The sequence below is a fragment of the Pinus tabuliformis genome, chromosome 4_1 (assembly GCF_031772625.1).
Source record: "Pinus tabuliformis cultivar Carrire ecotype Pingquan chromosome 4_1, CPIR1, whole genome shotgun sequence".
Taxonomy (NCBI): Eukaryota; Viridiplantae; Streptophyta; class Pinopsida; order Pinales; family Pinaceae; genus Pinus; species Pinus tabuliformis.
This window is the reverse complement of record NC_142303.1, coordinates 161,433,378-161,440,237: the sequence shown is the minus strand read 5'-3', so window position 1 is coordinate 161,440,237 and position 6,860 is coordinate 161,433,378.

Sequence of the window (6,860 nt, the reverse complement as noted above, 5' to 3'; positions counted from 1 at the left end):
ACTTGTTATAAGAAAATTAGAAAAAAATGACACTTGTGAAAGAAAAAGCGACAAAAACAAAAGAAAAAATAGAAAAAAGTGACAGTTAAGAAACTTACGTGGAAAAGAAGTGCAAATGGAATCAAAAGTTCCTTGTGCTTGTGAGAATGAGTAGATCTCCAAATACAAGTATGGGAATGATCTCTAGAATAATTTTTTTATATAGATGAGCACCCACAAGATTAGGGTTAGGGTTTGGGGTGCGCATGCCTAAAATCAAGGAGCCACTCCTAGATAATTGACACATGTCAGATGATTAAATTAGAAACATGTTTCACACTACTGATTAGAAGTGTGCACATCCTGTTTTCTAGGAATGCACAATTGGTTAACTCTGGGAACTATATAGTTCACTGGATCAAGGGACTACGCAATTCACTGAGATGAGCTCCATAGTTTTCTTTCTCAGTGGATGGCACAGTTCATTGCCACATAGGGTTGTGCAACTTGTTGTCACAATTCATTTCATATTTTCCTTACTCAAAGGATTGTGCAGTTCATTGTGACATAGGATTGCGTAATCCCTCAAAGAAAGGCATGCAATCAATGTCATCAAGGCAAGACTTAGCTTGTTTTTCACAAAAATTATTTGTTTATCTTTAGAATTTGTACAACTATTATCGACAAGGATTCACCGTTATTGAGAAGTGCGTAGTAGTTGTTAAAAGAAAGCACAATTAAGGCATCACAAGCTTAACATGAGAGAAAGATTCATTGCAAAAATTAGTAAAACAAGAAGAAGACTTTATACAAGTTGAAACGAAAACTCTTATGGTCACAGGGAGGCTCCAAAATCAAAGCATGGGAAAATTTTTGGAGGGGGCTTGTAGAAGCTACAACGCTTGGTGACATACTAGAAGAACTCCAACATCTCTATATGGGTCTAAATTTATGCATCGAGTCTAGCTTTTAGTAAGTATTGTTTTATCCCTTACTTCACCATAGTTTCCTTACTTAGCAAAATTAATGATGTAGTTTCTTCTATTCCTTTTATCAGTCACACACTTTCATAACCAAGTCAAACTCTAGCTATTTCAATTAGGGGTTAGGATTATGTAAGCACACGAGTGTAAGATGTCAGAGTTTTAATATCATCTTTAATGTTTCTCTGCTACTAGCAGGCCTATTCAGTACCCGAGTGAAGTCACTTCAAGGAATCACAAGCATTGCTTCGCTTTTAGCAAGCCTATTCAATATTGTGGTTTATTTTCTCTTCTTTCACTCATTTTTTATTTTCTTAACTTTATGCTATTGGAATTTTATCGGGATTTATATCTCCATGGGTGGAAGAAGGATCCTGACTTATTTAATGAGCAAGAGAGGTTGATAATTGTTTTATAGAGACTCTTTAGTATATACATCTGTAGTAACTTATCTCACTTAAGTTTCCTCATTTCCCTTCTCTACTCAACTGAGTTGACATGTTAAAACCAATCAAATATAAAAAGTCAACTCAAGGGAGAAGATCCTACTAAAGATATGAGCATCATAGATCTACCAAGGATTTATTTGTGAATGAAACATATTTTCCATCTAAACATCATGGAATATAAAAGATAAAGGGGAATGATATTAGCCAAGCATTGATAGTTACATAATTTCCTTTTGAAATTTTCCATGCTTGTTTAAATCCAAACCACACAACTATCATACAAACTTATTATAAACAAAATTAAGAGAAAAGCACAAAATGGAAAGGAAAATGAAAGAAACAATGATCAAAACAAAGAAAGAAACAAAACTATACTAAACCTACTCCTCAAGTAACAAAGGAAAGGTTGGGCTTATGTAAAATGAAATTTCCAATCTATCCATTGAATATATTCCTAACCTATAAAGGTGAGGGCATGAGCAAAGAGAAACATTGTTAAGCGTAGTGAAAGGGAGAAAATATAAACTGATAGAACTTGCTCTAAGACTTGAAGGCCAAAAACATTAGGAGAAAAGTATAATAAGAAAGCTTGAGCTAAACCATCTATAATTGTATCTTTATGATCATACACATCTTGACAGCTTCTCATGGAAGTAAATTCATTCATATCTTCAATTTTGGAAAGCATCAAGAAAGATCGAAGCTTATTACTAGCAAAGGGCTTGCCAAGTAAGATTCTTCTAACCATTTAAGAATTAGATCATGATATGTAAAAATGATGGTGAAGAATCTTGAGATTGAAGGAAAGATAATTTCTTGATATGTTTGATCAAGTCATGAAGTATATACCATGATGGAATTTTAATCTAATCATGTTTGAAAAACTTACCAATATTACAAGATCCTGACATAACCATCAATGAGGGCTAAAGTTCCTCGACCTCCTGACAAGTTTCCAAACTATCAAATCGTGAATCATAGAATACTAATGGCTTGTAAAGATCAACAAATGAAGATGCAAAATCATCACTAGATGTGTTAACAAACACATAAATCATGCCACTAGCTGGACCAAATTTCACATTCAAGTATAGGGATTCTTAGTGATTAGATAAATCAAATGAAGTATTTGCTTGAGCACAAGGAATTACAAATCTCACTTCTTCACTAATCAAATACGAGGAATGAGATAGATTATGAACAATGGATTCCATCCCTTCTTCACACCAACCCTAATTATGATCAAAACCAGTAATAGGAAGATCAAAATCATTTAAAGGAAGAACTGGTACGATGGTTTCATTAAACCTGTCAGGAGATGAGGAACAATAAGTCAACAGTGAAGAGGGGAAAGAAAGATCAAATGAAATATCATATATGGATAGATTATTGTTCACAATCTAAGACCCACACATAATCATCATAAAAGGCATCATAAGTCTCTTGTTCTTCCACTTGAATAGTTGTTAAATTGTAGCAATAAAATGGTTCATTTGACATGTGCCTTATTCAAATGGAGAAATCATATTTTCCACAATAGTAGGATGACATGGATTGTAGTTAGCTAGAGTGACGTGGCTTTATCTCCTAATTAAATCAGTCAATTCAAGTTTGTAGTCTAGAAGTAGAGTTGTGCATGGGTTGATTGCTAGCATATAGCAATTTAGTGGAGTTATTGTTGGTTAAACTCAGCTATCTGTGCTCTAGTCATTAGTAGAGTCAGTAGGAGTTCATTTGAGTAGTTATAAAAATTGTTAATTCACTGACTCTCAGTTAACTGGTCAATTTACTAAAAATATCCCTACTCATGCATGGAATTCGAATTGTCTAGTTGGAGTGGAGGAAAAGGCACATTGTAATTGTCAATTATATACTAGTGATTGTACAAAGTTTTTTATTGAGTGGGTGGTCAATTCCTCTAGCAATTGCACAAGGAAATAAGGAGTTTCCCTATATTTTAGGGGATAATTTCCTCAATCATTGCACAAGGAAATATGAGGAAGGATGAGGCCTATTTTGGCTAAGTGTTGATCATATGAAGTCAGAGAGTAGGAGATCAAGATTACCGTGCATGTTTTGCTTCATGTGTGAAGCAGTCATTGTAATTGGTCCATATTCTCATCTGAATTAATGCAAAGCAGTAGAGGGTTTTTTCCCATTTTGGTTCCCCTGTAAAAAAATGTCGTGTTAATTGTGATTGAATGATTGCATGTGATTTAATGTTTTTCTATTATATGTTTTCCTTTCTCGAATTGAGTAGAAGAAATTTATGTCTATCGTTTTCAGTCTGAATTCATTAACAATATAAAATTTCTTTCCATTTCTACATGGTATCAAAGCTATTTAAGACTACAAATAAATAAAGTTCCAGATATTCTCTCATAAAAATTTGATTTGCAGGGTTTTTGGTGCAGATATTCTTCAGTGCAAGAACAATGCCTTTCAATGGATTGAGGCTTGAGTATGAACTGGAGGGAAACTCAATTTTTTGTGCTTTGAAAGACAGGATGGAATTTGTCTGAGATGACAATAGAGTATGGGAATACACAAAAAGTGATATTACAAAACCAATAGCATCATATGCATATGCACTTGCTCAATGGAAGAAAGACAAAAAAATCCAAGAGGATTATTTTGGAGGGTGTCAGAAATCATGTGGTTGCAAACTTGCATGGCAATGAGATTCCTTTTTCAATGTGGAAAACCTTCATAAATCTATTCCAAAACAACAGTGATGCCAGGAAATTGGCATTGAGAGATAAACTCAAGAGAATTTGAATGTTGAAAAATGAAACCATTCCTCAATACTTATACAGATTCACTCAGGTTTGAGTTGAACTTGGAGGAGTAGGAGAAAATGTTCCATCAATTGAAATTGTGAGCTTACCACTCCTTGGCATTCCAAAATCCTATCAAAACTATTAGGATTCAGATAATGGAAGTGACAAGCTACCAAATTCGAAGAGACTTTGGTCTGATTTGGTGTAGGAGGAGATCTGATGAAACACTAGAGATGGTGTCACATCTAGATCTGATGAGGAAGAAGACTATGATCGAGTGGTAAAAGGAAATAATTCCAATGGCAAGAAGGGCCCAGGTGAGGCCGAGTCCACCTAGAACCATGGCAAGAAGAAAGACCTGAGTACAATTAAATGCTTTCACTGCCATGATTATGGACATTATGCAACAAAGTGTCCACACAAGAAACCTACTAAGGAGCATGCAATAGGAGCAGGAGGAGATGCTCTCACATCACAATTCAAGTTGGATTTCACCCTTATTTCTTGCATGGAAAGAACAATAGGAGGGATTCCGTGGTACCTCGACTCTAGTGCTTCATATCATATGACATGAAATAAGGAGTTCTTCAACAACCTAGAGGATAAGGACCTACAATTACACATAAAATTTGGAGATGATGGGAGGTATAGTACCAAAGAGATTGGCACTATTGCCTTTAAGAGGGAGTCATGATCATATCTTCACCTAAAAAATTTAATGTATGTGCCTAGTTTGAAGAAAAATCTAGTTTCTGTAGCTGTACTTGAAGACTGTGGATATGATGTGGTGTTCAATAAGGGGAAAGATTATTAGAAGCATGTTGCTATTGGACAAGTAAAACAAATTGGTGTTCGAGTTAAAAATATCTATAAGCTAGAGGTAGATTTCATCATGCATGTAGCTAGATCTCCAGGAGTGAGGTGGGGTGATGTAGAACCTTAGTCCTAGAGTTGCAAATATTTGGGCAAGTTCCATAGGAGAGTAGCAACAGTTGCAATAAAATATTCCCATGGATCATTACCCTTGCTACATGGGCCCATAATATTCAGTAGTAAAAGGATCAGTGTCAATTGATGTAGTCAGATCTTAAGCGATAGTTGTAAGCTAGTAGTAGTCAAAGACTCAGGAAACAATTGTAGCTCAGGAACACATTTGATTCAGTAATTTGGATGTTTCTTAGTTCCACTTGTCGACTTATCAACAAAAATAGTGAGAGCGAGTTGTGTTACAGTAAATTCCTACAAAAGTAGGATTGGGGTTGTGCAGAGCCCTTTTCGTGCTAAGAGGGAGTATTAAATTGTGGCAATAGAAGGATTCATTTGACTTGTGCCTTAGTCAAATGGAGAAATTCGATTTTCCACATCAGCATGATGACTTGGATTTCAGTTAACTGGAGTGGTGTGGATTTATCTCCTAGTTAAATCAATAAAATCAATTTTGTAGGCTAGAATTAGAGTGATGCATGGGCTGATTGTTGAAATATAGTAATATAGTAGAGTTATTGTTAGTTAAACTAAGTTATATGAGACTAGAGAAGCCAAGGCTACAAATATGAAGTTCCAAGCCCTTTGTTTGAGTTATGAGGGTTTATTTATAAGAAATGAGCTAACCTTTCAACTCCTGTTGTGACCTTTGAGCTCCCTCATGATTCTTGAGATTCTTTTGTCTTTATTCTATTTAATTGTTGGGCACATAATCCTCAATGGGTTAGTGTGGAAGCTGAATGGACAAAAGGAGTCCAAGAGATCTTGGGATGTGAAACCCAACAGTCACAACATGTACTATAAATGTAAAACATTTGTTAATAAAAATTGTACTCTCATGTTTTATCTTTCATATTCTATTGTTGCTCATGTGTGTTTAACATGGTATCAGAGTGGGTGAATTCTGGCCCTGCTCATATTTGAGTCACTTTTTTCTTGTGGCCTTTTGTTATGTTTCTTTCATCAGACCTACGCATTGACTATTAATGTTATGTGGATCGTGAACTATCGGTGCAATGATATTGCTGGTTAATTAATTCATGCGCTGGTGTTGAAGCTTTACTCAGAATAGAGCATTGAAATAGTGGTACACAGTTTGAAGTTTATATTCCTGCTCCTAATCAAAACTCTATATATGTGTTGGTCTAAATATTTATATATGATTGAATTTGTTGTATATATTTGTGCTGTCATATGTATTATTTTCGGGTGCATTCAATGAATACCACAATGTGGTGTATGGAAAGCATTGACATAGTGTGAGGCAGATGTGTTGAGGCAGATTGACTGTGGAATGTGGTTATAAATATGACCTCTGCTATGTGTTGAAGGCCGTGCAAAAACGGTGAGAGTTAAAAGTCCTGGAGCGTTGGCTCTTTTCTGTTCAAGCTACCTACTCTAATGTTATGTGCGTTGTGAAGTCTGGGTGCAATCATATTTCTCATTGATTCATGCGTTGGCGTTGAGCTTGAAGTCTAAGTGAAATTCACGGGAATACAAAACGTTTGAAGGCATATATATCCACGTGTTGGAATGGAAAATCAATTTTCCTTGCGTTGTGTCTCTATACGCCGGTTAAAGAAATTCTAAACGTTTTGAATGTCCCTGTGCCTGGTGATCTGAAGGTTCCAGGATTAGCTCAAAAATGTTTATTCCATTTTATGCCTGTCACTGTATCTCCGGTT